Source organism: Hyalella azteca, unplaced genomic scaffold (assembly GCF_000764305.2).
Source record: "Hyalella azteca isolate HAZT.00-mixed unplaced genomic scaffold, Hazt_2.0.2 contig4083, whole genome shotgun sequence".
Taxonomy (NCBI): domain Eukaryota; kingdom Metazoa; phylum Arthropoda; class Malacostraca; order Amphipoda; family Hyalellidae; genus Hyalella; species Hyalella azteca.
Genome location: NW_025934309.1, coordinates 17,565 through 32,461, shown reverse-complemented (window position 1 = coordinate 32,461; position 14,897 = coordinate 17,565).

Genomic DNA, 14,897 nt, shown 5'->3' with positions numbered 1-14,897 from the left:
TTCCTCACCTTCTCCTCCATATATAAGACGAACCATACACAAATTCAAAAAAGTGATCACAGAGTCGATAGGTATGGTCTTTACGAATCGAATGGTATATGTCTCATTGCTGTAGCTTGAAAACTGTAGGAGGAGATAGGTTTGCCGTGAGACCAATAAGAGGTTTTCACCACGCCCAAAAAACTGCAAGGCGGCACGTAAAATGACGTAAAAGTCGTAACGTAGCCAACATACCGTAACTAAGCCTTAAACCGAGTGATGAAGGCATAGAGCAAATAGCTGCTCACCTCTCACCTCGCTGTCATGACAGGCACTTCCTTCTTTGGCGACAGGAGCCTCTTTATATAGTCTCGGCAGGACCCGCCTTTCTATTTACGCCTCTTGGAATTATAATGGCGGCCGAGTACCGCCTCCTGTTCGACGGGGCGTTACTTCTATAATATTGCACGTACAAAGATCTTTCTGGTATCGTTGAACGCGCCAGAAAGTAAGCTTTAAGAGGCCCGTTGACGCGCTCAGCCGCGGTAGTCGTCTATGGAAATTCTTAACTATGAATTCGACAGATAACTCCCCTCATTAATAAGATAAAAATCTGAAATTTGGAATGCTATAATGGCTAATTATTTTCAACCTGTGGACATTAAGATAAATTATGTAAACTTTGTATTACCAGTGTTATCGCTAACGAAAATTTTGAACCATGAGGATCGTAGAACGAGCGACTTTTCTAACATTTTCGCGATCCCAGTTTGTTTAACTCGTTATTCTTCATTGATCGCTATACCAAGCATTTCTGAATAATTTTTCAGGTGGTAGTTATATTCGTTTTTAACAACAGGTCCGTGAATTTTCCGTAGATTTAATCGATATTTGCCCCTCCGTTGTCGTACTTGCCAGGAAAGGCAGGCCTGTCCTTTGGTAATAAATCTTCTGTGGGTCCGCGGTAAACATCCTCTCTCCCCCCCCCCACACACACTTTGCACTCCACTCAGCTTTCAAAGCGCTTCTCTGGTGCTGGAGTGACTTTTAAAAGGCCAAGACTGACAATACATATTGTCAGTCATATAATATTGTTAAGCTGGTCCTAAATAAATGGCATGCGTTACGATGATTACGGAGAAATAATCTTAATTGCGTTTCAAAATGTGAAGCAAACGAATGCATAAACAACACAATTCAAACAACAATGCAATCAATGGAGCGTTCATGTCGATATGCAAATTTTCAATCTCTAGTAAAATGAAATCTATTGCACAGGAAAAGGGTAATACAATCAAAGTTGGAAATCCATCAGTTTAAATCACTCGAATTTCTTATTTCTACTGATGATGACCATGACCGTACCGCTACTGATTATGACCATGACCGTACCGCTACTGATGATTACCGGAACCGTACAGCTACTGATTATGACCATGACCGTACCGCTACTGACTATGACCGTCACTGTACCGCTACTGACTATGACCATGACCGTAACCGCTACTGATGATGACCATGACCGTACCGCTACTGACTATGACCGTCACCGTACCGCTACTGACTATGACCGTCACCGTACCGCTACTGACTATGACCGTGACCGTACCGCTACTGATGATGACCGGAACCGTACCGCTACTGATTATGACCATGACTGTACCGCTACTGATGATGACCATGACCGTACCGCTACTGACTATAACCATGACCGTATACCGCTACTGATGATGACCATGACCGTACCGCTACTGACTATAACCATGACCGTACCGCTACTGATGATTACCGGAACCGTACCGCTACTGACTATAACCGTCACCGTACCGCTACTGACTATGACCGTGACTGTTCCGCTATTGATGATGAGCGTGACCGTAGTGCTATTAATAACCGTGGCCGTACTGCTATTGATGATTACTGTAGATTTTTTACATTGTATTGTCGGAGTGGTAGTTGCATAAATCTCACAGCCTCACACTGTTGTCGGCTGTTAGGTTTAAAACAAAGATGGTTGTTTACAATTTGGATGTGTACGGAATGGGATGAGGGTGAGCTTTGAGAGGGGAAGAGACATCCTTCCCGCTCGAATTCCTGTGTAATCTGTGGTTAGGAAAATCCCGCCGACAAATTACCGGCGTACGCTGTGCTTCTTGGTTAATCCTGCATAAATTCTTTCACCAAATCAATAAACAGGCTCATGTATGTCCGAATTTCTGGAGCTTTGGATCATGCTATGAAGGAATCCCTCAGTTCATGAAGGAATGAAGGAATCAGCCTATAGTCTAAAACGCTCCACCCTATAGTTGCGCATGTTTGCGTGTATACACATCGTAGAAGCGTTTGTGTGTGCACTTCGTAGGCTTCGTGGATCCCCAAGCACGCCCATTGCCTCCCCACGCACACCCACTGCATCCCCTCCTCCCAAATGCTTTCGAGGGTGGTGATTTTAAAGGGACCAGAGGTTTGAATAACAGTCTTCCGTTGTTAGTTGTCAGTGGCGACACTGGTGAGAACATGCGGTTCTCTAGCAAGCAACATACAAGTCCGAGGCTGTGTCCCTCATCAAATCGGATAAATAAAGGACTACAATTAAAAAGATGGAGGTAAGATTCATGACATTCATTACTCGTAATGAAAATTCATATGTATTACCTGATGATTGTCACAATTTACCGGCACTGAAAATTCACTTAGTAATTTCATTCCACTTGTCATGTGCATTAAAACCTATAAATGTAAATGGTTGCTTTCGTGCTCCCAATTATATTGTTATTGTTCGATGCTGAATTTTTGCCCTTCGTTTGTTTTGCAGAAAACAACAAATGCTCCTAAAAAGTCTACAAAATACCGCCACATGCAAAACAGTTATCGAAAATGTTGATCAAACTTTAGATTCAACCATCAATGAAAACATCAAGAAGAACGCGAATGTGGAGCCATGCGACTTGGATGTTGCTAATGATAACTTCACTACCAATAGTCATATACTTTGGCTATTTCAAAAAGCGCTAGAGACGTTATCTGGAAGGAGAATCTTTGATGTAAAAACGCTATTTACGGATGTGTGTAGAATGGCACTGCATAATACTAACATGTGCTCATTCTACAATTTTATTTTCGTAAAAGAAATACGACAAGGACTCTCTGGAAGTTTTGAATTTCAGTGTAGCATGTGTAAATTGAAAATGCGAATCCGAACTGAGGAAGAAAAAGATGAACACGGAGTGCATTCAGCCAACTACTCAGCGGTATCTGGAGCTCTTTCAATAGGAATTGGAAAAACCCAGACATCAGAGTTTTTAGGTGCACTTGGCATTCCTTTTCTCTCTCAAAAGACATTTCATAAATATGAAAAACGTGTCAGTACGCTATGGTCGGAAGCAGCGATGGATAACATGAAAATGGCCGCTGAAGAAGAAAAAGAACTGGCAATTCAAGAGAACAGAATTGATGCAAATGGAATTCCGGAAATTATGGTAACTGCCGATGGAGCCTGGTCAAAACGATCGTATGGTCACAATTATTCTCTCTCTCCGGACTTGCAGCAATCGTCGGCTACAGAACGCGAAAAGTGTTATTTATGGGCGTACGAAATCGATTTTGCTCGGTCTGTGCGTACGCAAAACGCAACAAGAAAGCTCCCAAAGATCATCCCTGCGGTCTAAATTGGGCTGAAAGTCCAGCAGCAATGGAGGCGGACATCCTCGTGGAAGGCTTCTCGACAAGTATTGAAACACATGGCTTGAAGTATTCTTACTTTGTCGGTGACGGCGACAGTAGCGTCTATACAAAACTGTTGACAATTATGCCCTATGCTCCTGATGAGATTAAAAAAATTGAATGTCGAAATCACATCATAAGGAATTTTCAGAAACATTTGAAAGAAGATGTCTATAATTCTAGAGGAGCCGCCAAACTCGGTTCCGCAGAACAAAGACAATTGGTCCAAGGATGCGTGCACCGCTTGGTCAGTGCTATAACTGGTGCAATCAAACATCACAAAAATCTGACTGATAACAACGAAGCGGAAAGAATCAGCGGATTGCGTACTGACATTTTGAACTGTGCCAGACATGTGTTCGGCGATCATGCGAGGTGTTCAATAATCGGTAATTATTTTTGTAAAAACCAAAGTGAAAGTGATTTCAATTACTGTCCTGATCTCGAAAAAACTGGAATTTTTCAGGCTATAATGAAAATACTGAATAGAGTGAAGGACCATGCAGAAAGTCTACTGCATGATTTGGACAGTAACCGTGTAGAACATTATAACGCCCGAGTTTCCAAATTCATTTGCGGTAAAAGAATCGATTTCAGCTTGAAGAACAGTTTCGAAACCAGAGCACTAGGTGCAGTAATCGTTCACAACAGTGGTCAATTGCATTCACAAATAAGTGAGAAACTCCCGCGAAAATCTCCAAACAAACTAATTGTGCAAATGGAAGCTCAGCGAGCACATCAAAATGCAACTGCTAGAAAGCGGCTATTTAGCGAACATGAGCATAAATTAAGTAGAAAGAAAATCGCTCGTGGTTACGAATACGAAAGCAATGGCTTTGCATCTGTCACGGAAGAGGCAAAATTGAGCTTTTTGGAGACGTTGTCCTTGGATGATGATCAAATTAAAGTCCTCGAATCCTCAACCGTTGAACAAAGTAATTCCCTATTGTGGCACGAAGAGAGAAGAAAGAGGCTGACGGCATCAAACTTCGGACTTGTATGTAAAGTGAGAAAAAGAACGAATAAGGATACTGTAGCCAGCAGGCTGGTGAATAATACAACTAGTTCACTCCCGGCTCTGGTATGGGGCAGAGAGAAGGAAAAAATAGCTGTAAAGATATTGTAAGAAGAATTGTCAATTACAATTAGAGGCTGTGGTCTTTTTGTGGATAAAGTTTATCCATTCTTGGGTGCTTCGCCCGATGGTCTCGTAGACAATGACTACATTGTTGAAATTAAGTGCCCGAGCTCTGCGCGTCATTTCAGAACAATTAAAGATGCTATCCGTGAAAAAAAATGCGACCATTTGAAACTAGTTGATGATCAAATTACTGTGAACAGACGACATTCATACTTCTATCAAGTTCAAGGTCAACTGAGGGTTACAGGGAGAAGGAAGTGCATATTCGTGACGTGGATCCCCGATGATATGCATATTGAACATATTGAAATAGAAAAAAAGTTTTGGCATGAACGCATGGAAGAGCCTCTTAAATCATTTTACTTGCAAAATCTGTTACCTCGTATCGTCAATAGCAGGTGAAAATTAAAGAGCTGGCATACGCGTTGTGTGTTTTGTTCAGCATCAACTGAATGTTCTCATGTAAATAGTCTAAATAAGAAATTGTCCTTTGTTAATATGTGATACTAGCTTCACTTCTATCAGTTGCGCATTCATTGCATGAATTACTCATGAAGAAAATGCACCTCAATATTGGCATGACATATAATCGCATCAAAAATAACGATCTGATGTAGTAAGCAATTCCACTGTTGCTTTTATAGTAGGTAGGTGAGGGAACGAAGTGACACACCACACTCAGACACTGCCATCGGCCTACACCAGTAAATCACTCCTCAACCCTCACCTATACCCCACTCATCCGTTACACCGTTGTCCTCAGTTACACAATACTGCTGTTGTCTCGAGTCTATACATGCAGTTCTGCTTTGGTAGTGTAGCGCGGACTTCGAAAGTCCGTGAATGCAGACTTTCTTGAAACTTGGCGTTTCAAGAGGGACCTCCCTCTTCCCGCACAGTTTGGCGGCAAAGAATTCGGGGGAGGGGCGGGGAAAGCGATTTATTGATGAACGAATTAATTGTTAAAGTAATTGTGCTGGATATTATACCTATGGGTGTGACATAATATTTACGTCATGCAGGTCTTTTATTGGCATGTGTGTACAGGGAATATATACGCATATACTCTGACATTATGGGGATGAGGGTGGAAGGGTTTGTGTGTGCGTGTGAACACATCGTACAAGCGTCTGCGGCATTAGGGGTGATGGTTTCAAGCTGGAGAAGATAGCAAGTCGTGAACAATATTCAGCCTTGCATAAATCATTCATAACAAACTTTGCATAAATCAACTTTATAAATAAATCATTAACTTAGCATAGATCATTCATAACAAAGAATGACTGGTTTTAAAAATATATGGAGCGATCTAAATGGTGCTGTTGTTTATGAATTCACTGGAACAGATTCAAAAAAAGTTGAAAATTCCATTATAAATTAGTTAGCACTGCTATGTTACATTCTCCATTACTGAATAGAGAATGAAAACTACAACGAAAGCATGAATGAAAACATATCACGAAGAAATGAATGTCAAACAATTTTGCACAGTTCGTTAAAGAATTCTTTAGCCTTCCTAGCGAGTGCATGCGTGAGTGCATGTTTAGATTTAAATGCGTTAGAGGGGGTATTTGTAAAAATCTCCCCCCAACCGCTCCCTCCTCCCTAAGTCCCCCCGCTTCCCCATCGTTGAGTTCCTCTCAAGTCTAAACCAACCAGCCGCGTGAGGAGATGCAAAGAGTGGAAGCTGGCTTTCCACTGAATAGGCGTGAACTGCGTACTCATTTTTACAGGAATTTGATAGCCGACAATATTCACAACAAATTGCTTTGTGTGTCATAAAATTAAATAATGAAAGCAATCAAAGCTTTAATTCAAATAATAATTGCCATGACACATTTTTGCACATTACTGTTGATGCTTCGTGACTTATATGCATTTTTATTGACATAAAATTATAGTATTTATGCTCGAGCGATCTTTACACGTGCTTATATGAAACAGCCTAAATTAACTTGGTTGTGCTATCACGACACAGCATTACCGTAAATTATGAACGCGTATTGTCAATAAAGGTGATTAGTAAGAAAACAACAAATTTGATAATAGAGTAAAATTTCGTATAATAATTAGTAGTATGTCGCTCGCTGATTAAAAATGTCGAGAAGGGGAAGCGAAGGAGGGCAAGTGTGCAGCCAGACGTACGATGTGGCAGACGTTAGACGGCAGAGCCTGGCCGAGAAATTTTAACCGCGTGAGGCCGTTGGGCTCGATGCTGCGTTCACCGACCGCTCCACGGGACTCTTAAGATGAGTATAAGCACCGGATAATGCCATAATTGGCCGCTTTGCGTCAGACGTTCCTTTTTAGTGTGTCCAGCCTTCTAATTAATCCCATAGAGTTTACTGGAGGACTCTAAAACCTGCCTCCGTTTGGGGGGCTGTTACGAAATCATTTTTCGACGTAGAGGGATGATTCTGGTACCGTTGGATGCGTCAAAAAGTAAGCTTTAAGATGAGCACAAAAACCGGAAAACGCCATAATTGAAAATTTTAGGGTAGACGGTCCCCTAAGTCATAAGATGGAACCTTATGAGAATTGACTTTACCAATTTGTTGAGCTTACGTTGTACTTAGGTGGTAATATTATTAAGTATAAGACGAAAATAATTTTCTGATATAAAAATTCTCAATTTTTTATTTTACTATATTTTAGAACCAAAGTCTTCTTGGAGGCATGAAAGCATGATTAAAGGGTGAAAAAGGAGGAAAATATTCGTTAAAGAGTACGTGAAAGCAAGAAACTTCAATGCCTGTATGTAATCCGCTTTTTCAGCTCTGCCAGAATAGGCAAGTCATTCATTTCACTCACAATTCTAAATTTTAAACGCGACTTCCCTATTACGAAGGACGTACTTCATTATGTGGGGTTCAATGCAATTCAATTCAGACTGCAAGATTACTCTTTTAAGATTACCTACTCTCAATCAACAAATTGAATGAAGGTAATGTTAAAAAAAAGCATTCGCAGAGACTTATTTTCGTGAGAATAAATTTTGAATTGAACGATATTATTTATATTTTAATTGCGTTTGTTTAGGATTGGAATGAATTTTTTTGCACTTGCAGAATTTGATTACAACGAACGGAGAAAACATTACTCGTAATGTGTTACGGCACAAAAGCATTCATTATAGCAACATTTAATTTAACGAATAAAATAGGCCATCTGTGGCACAATTCAGTTCAACAATCCGCATCATAACAAAATGACAGCCACAATTACAATAACTATTATTTTGGTAAATGCCATTTCCTTGATTCAGGAATATATTTGTGAGTTTTGACTTTCAACAAATTAAAAGAATTGCAAATTAGATGAATCCAGACTTTTATTTTGTCTGGATTTAGTTGTTATACGGTAATGACATGAAGCGAAACAGAACGAAAACAAAATTCTCCTAAAAATGTCAACATTACGTTTCATCGAAACTTGTGAAATTATAATTCCCATAACAAAAAATCCAGAGAGCATATTTTTTGGTTTTGCGCAATGCAGTTTTGAGAAAGAAAAGAATATAAAATGTATGAGATGTGTCGTTTTTATCATTATTTGAAATGTGTTCGTTTTTCAGTTCGCATTTATGTACTTTCCAGAAATAAGAAGCGAGTGGTATAAATAGATTAAATATCGTTAGATATTTTAACAACCATTTGAAAAATGGTTGTTACAACCAACCCATCATTTACAATTATAACCCACCATTGTTAAAACCAACCCACCCACCAAAACCAACCATTTTACAACCGTTCATATTGAAAACTACGCAAGCTAGAAAATACAACGCATTATAGCATAAATAAATAATCTCAAGAAACGCTTATCACGTGCTGCACGTTCACTGAATACACTGCCAACGTGCACTGAACCTCATGCTGCATGGCGATAAGAAGTTTTAATTTGATCGTAGACTTAATACCGTCGGATTCCTGGAGTCATGATAAGGATGATGTGATAACCAGTTAAATGATTACACTTTCCCTTTACACTCAATTTACTGAGACGCAACATATCTTAGCTACCTGACTAATGCTTCAATTTTCCTGCTTAACAGTAGACTGGTATTTATGTCTATTTTATAATGTATTACTGAAGTAAGAAACTGTTCTTAAAAATATAGCTGAACGTTCTTCGGTTCACAATTCCATTGAACGTTCTTCATTTCATAAGTGTTATCATACATATCTGGTTGCGCTGCGTAGCTCTTTTGCCGGGTGCAAGCTGATTTTCTTGAGATTCTACGTAGTTAGTTTGTATTTTTACCGAATTGATTATACGTCCATATTTTGTAAAATTCAATAACCGTCGTACAAAAGGTGCGAGTTCACCATTTATTTTCGAGGATGACCAAAATTTTTTCTTAATTGTTTGGCTCTACCCTATACTAATAGTGTAAAGATTACATGGCTTTAATTGCGTTGACGTTACAAGATAAACTCTCTCATGATCATTAATTTATACCTCGATTTAATCAGATCGATTCCTCCACTATTTTTCATTTATGCTGGATTGCCATACTTACCACTCAAATCAAGCTCACCTTCACAATTTAATTTTGTTTGAACTATTGCAGGTATTGCAGGTCTTCGAGACGTTTTAAGAATTAGTAATAAAGCGGAGCATTGAGTTCATCTCACGTCTATACCACGCATTAGCTCGTTCTGTGTTGCGCTCATACAAGACAATTTAAAAACGCTAGTAAGATCCCGCATGAATGTGATGTGCTTCTGATTATTTTTAATCTATATGTATTTTGAATGCATCGTTTGTTATATTCATATAGAGATTCTCCTAAAAATTCAAGAATAATATGTCGTAAACCAACTCATTTTCTATTAAAGCAAAGATAAGATAAAGCACTACTCGTACTCCTGAGATTACTTACAGTGGCTATAGACTTCCTGCTGATTCTGGTATCAATGGTGAGAGAGTATGAGACGACCTCGTTGTAAATTAGTGGGACGAGCAACGGAAATCGAAGTTCTCGTCACCGGATTGTGCGCCACATGTCGCTCCTAAAGATTAAGTAGAATTGTTTTTGTATGATTGAACTTTTTGTTTCTGGGGTTCACAAAAGATAAACTTCTTTAACGTTCTCGAAAATACGCATATATTTTTTCACGTTCTGCTCCTGCTTTGGAGTGTGGAGCTACCACTCGCGGAATTATTACGAACTTAATTATTTCATATCAGTATTTTAAAGTACAATCATCAGTGTGAGTCTGAATGATATCAACTTAGCATTAGCTCTCTTCTCAGTCACGCATTACACCACGGAACAAATACAACAATCTAAACAGATATATGAGTAAGGAATCTTATCTAAATGCAATCAATATAGCATTATGTCACTTCTCAGTCACGCATTGCCACCACAGAAGAGATATTAATAGCAAATAAGAATCATCGCTCAAGTCAGATGTACAATTATCAGGTTCACGTGATGGCAACCAAATAAAAGACTGGCCATAATTACTCCTGTTTCATGCAAAAATAACTCACAAAATAATAATAAAAAATTATCAATTGTGTCCATTGCAATGTTGGCGATGTATGTCCTTAGTTGTTGAATTATGCAGAGTTTTTTTACATGGAAGATCTCCGAAAAGGCACTCATCACGTTTGAATGTCAATCTTCAATTACTCTCAGATAAACATTCTCATATACATTTCATTTCGAGTGGGACTTAAATTTTTCTTTTTGGGCTCAATCCTCTAAGAAACGTGGAATCTGTTCCAGGTTATGGGCTAATTCTAATAATTTACATGAAACAATGTTTCAATCAATCTGTTGTAAAATTATAAGATTAACTACCATCAGTCATTATGTTAATTCAAGCAATTGCGATGTAAACTGCGTGAAAAAAAAACATAACTTTTCAATCAATAGGCACGAGTGTATAGGTCTTAGTACTTCGAAATGATTTAGCGACAACGACCAAAGGTACCCGAGCAAAACAATTTTCAACATTCACCAGCAGTCAGAATACTCACACATTGCTCAAAACCAAATATTCTCCAATGTGCACAAGCACTCAACGATCAGCAATTTTCAATATGCAATAGTATTCAACGATCAGCATTCTCCAATATGGAATAGCACACAACGATCAACATTCTCCAATATTCTACACCTCTCAATATTATCCCACATTATCCAATATCCATGTACGAAATATTCCAACACATTCACCCGTACTAAACATTCATACCTATTGCGGGTACCAAACATTTTCCACATACGACAGAGCAAAACATTCTCTCTCCTTAACCAGTATTAAACATTCTCTAATATTCGCCATCACTAAACAATAACAATCACATATACTGTTAAGCACTTGGCGGGAAAAAATCACTATTTGCAAACAACAGCCTAGTATATTTAGTATCTCCAGGGCTCAATTATAACCATTTTAATATAGCGCAAATTCAATACGATAGCTTATTCCTGTGTTTCCAGGTACGAAGCACATAAAATGTAATTAGTTGTTCGCGGTAATGTAATTCAGAGTGAGATGACGCTCGAGTGCATTCACATCCACTGTTATTTGCTAAGGACTAGTGACTTGTCTTACGACAAGTCACTCGTATGTACGGTTTTGGTAATCTTGGTACTTGTTTGGGACGTAGCAGTCCCAGGCCACGATGGATCGCCGCCTCTGATTATCGTTCATCCGCCCTCATTTGGGCCACCTGATGCACGGTGCTGTTGCTTGTTTCTCGCCGCTGGTAGTGTTGCAGGGGAGGTCGATCTGGGATTGTGCCAGGAAAACGTCCAGTTGTCTCTTGAAGGTCTCCAGGGTGAACTCCCCCTCTTTTTAATCCTTTGGTAGGGCGTTGAACAGCCTTGGCCCTGCCACGGAAATTGATCTTTCCCGCAGGGGTTGAAATCTGACAATCGATCTGTTACGTAATGGGGGGATCTTGCAAAGTCTCCCCCTTCTCTCGTTGTGATGTCTCAATACTGAAGGTATCGCTCTCGAAGTTCGGCACCATTCCGGTTATCATTTTCCATGTGTACAGAATGACATACCTCTCCCGTCTTTTCTGCAGTGAATACAGGCCCAGACGCCTCAACCTCTCTCAGTAGTTCAACTCTTCCATCCCTCTGATCCTGGAAGCGAAGGTTCGCTGGACACCTTCCAGTTGCCGACCTGCGCCGAGTGTGAACGGTTTCCAGAGCTGGCAGCAGTATTCAAGAATTGGTATTACAAGGGTTCTAAAGAGTGTGATCATCGGTTCCGCTCCTCTTGTTCTGAACGTCCGCCAGATCCACCCCATCTGTCGCCTACCACTTGCGGTTATTGCCGTTACGTGATCACCAAAATTGACCTGAGTATTCATTAACACTCCTAGATCACGAACAAGTCGCTTCTCTTCGATTTCCGAGTTGTCAGGTGCTAGGTAGAGGTGCTCCATACCAGCTCTTCCGCTAACTCTGTATCTCAGAACCTCAAACTTGGTCCCGTTGAACTGCATGTTGTTCACTTGGGCCCAGTCATATATTGCAGAGAGGTCTTTTTGCAACCTCTCGCAGCCCCTCCTGTCCGTTATGGTCATTAGTATCCTGGTGTCGTCCGCGAATGACGATGCACTGGCGCGGTTCACAGCCACATCTATGTCGGCTGTGTGAATGAGGAAGAGGATTGGGCCGAGTACCGTTCACCGTGGTACTCCACTCTTCACCCTAGCCTCGCTCGATCTCGAGCCTCCGACAACGAAAGCTTGTAATCTTTCTGTTAGGAAGCTGTGGATCCATGCCAGCTATTCACCTCCGACTCCCAGGAGTCTTAATTTTCTGAAGAGCACTCCATGGTCAACTTTGTCAAACGCCTTCGCGAAGTCCAAATACACCACGTCCACCCCGGCCCCCTCCTCCAGCATGGCCAGGATTTGGTGGTGATGCTCCAGTAACTGAGACAAACAGGAACGATTTCGTCTAAAACCGTGTTGCCCTATGTTGAAAAGGTCAGCGTCTTCCATGTACTGCACCAACCTTCCGGCAACAACTTTCTCAAATGTTTTGATTACGTGTGATGTTAATGTAACCGGCCTGTAATTTTGGGGTTTGTCTCTTGCACCTCCTTTGTAGATAGGGGTAATTAGCCCTAATTTTAGGTCACTTGGAACAATTTCTTCCCTCAATGATGTTTTCCAGAGCAAATTCTGAGGGACCATTGGTGCACCGACACATTTTTTCAGTAATATTGCAGGGACCCCATCTGGCCCGGGAGCCGAATACGTAGATAATTCTTGGATACTCCTCTCTAGATCCGGTGTTTCAAACTCAATGTTCATCAGCTCCCGCTCCCCTGGAAGTTCTTGAATGATTCCAATTTCGTTCTCCTGTCTTGAGTATCGGGGTTTGCTGAATACTTCTTCAAATTGAGCTCCCAGAAGTTCGCACATGCACTGGTCGTCTCCAACAAGGACAACTCGGCCTCGTGTGAGTCCTGCAACTGTCGTTCAGTTTCCTTAATTTTAACCTTTAAATGTTCCAGCCTCCGCCTCTCTATATTCCTGGAGGCGGTCGTTATCTGGTTGTTCAAGCTCGCACGTTTTCTCATGAGGATCCGTCTGTCCCTCGGAAATATGTGGCGTTTGGGGGTCGTTTTTCCCGTCGTGTGACGCACGCATACCTGCAGTAATACTCCGCACAGTTTTTTGTACATTGTTTCGGTATTTAATTCCAGAAACTCAGATCTCCAGTCAATTTCGAAGAATTCGTTCCCAATAGCCTCCCAGTCTGTTCTTCGATGATGAAAATTTAGCCCAGCTAGCCCCTCTCGAGGTGTAGGTCTTGGCTGGGTTCCCTCTCAATTGTCGTCCTTACCACCACTAGTCGATGGTCAGACAGTGTGGTCTTCTCAACACGAATATCAGCAACCAGTTCTTCATTGCTGGTGAAGAATAGATCCAGTATATTATATTCTCTTGTTGGCACCAGAACCTGCGGGCTTAGCAAGAGCTCCCTAGCGAATCGAAGTAGTTGTGTTGCCTGGTTTCTGGTTTGATTTCTGCGCCGTTCTACACAGTCCAAGTTTGGCCATCGTATGTGTGGTAAGTTAAAATGTAACGCAGCCACAATATTTGGGGAAGGTTCACCTAAGTTGGCACCTCTGTTTCTATTATATCGAGAGTTTCATTGAATTTTTCAGGCGGGCAGTCAGGCAGTCGGTATGTGATAGCTATGCATAGATGGAGATGGGGGATGTATATTATAACATGATCGACATATCGAACTGATCGAACTGATTTGCACGAGCCTATAAAATTATTCATACAGTGGTTGTGAAGAAGAATAGATCAAATATAGACCAGTTGGAACTAGTGACCTTCCTAACATTGTCTTGTTCAATGGAAAGTTCTGAAATTTATTCTCTAATAATATGCAATTCATCGAAAATCACCCAATTCACAATACTTCGATTTCACTCTGCTACCAAAACCAATCCCAGTTAAAATTTAGGGCAGGGAATAGAGCAGGCCGTCGCCGGCTGCAGAGCCGACGTAGGGACGCGACAGAGCCGCGATAGAGCAGAAATGTCCGCATTAGAGACGATATCGCCAGCCGTGTTGCAGCGCTAATTCACCTCTGAGTACCTGCCTAGGTGTGCTCTGTCCTGCCGACACGCAGCCCTCACTGAGCACCGCCTGCTCAAACCAGCCCAACACCTGCTCTGGGGCGGCTCTGGCAGTGTATGCGCAGTTACGCGTTACCGTTTGTCAACGATTTAAAAATTTTTTCCTTCTCTCTCTGAGATCACTGTATTGGCATTGGTTTTTTACATTCATATCGTATTGACATTAACAACGGTATTTAGAAACTAACACATTCAATTATCGAGGAAATATACACATCAAACTACTCACCGCTATGAACTATCTGAAAACGTCGACGGCAGCTCCGAGAATCGAACGCAGATCCTCCGCGTCGTGGCCCACACCTGTATCACCTTGGCCACGCGAACACCTTACCAGTATAGGCTCTATGAACTACTTAACTATAATACGGATGCCACATTACGTTTACGGCATTACGTTCAATTATCCT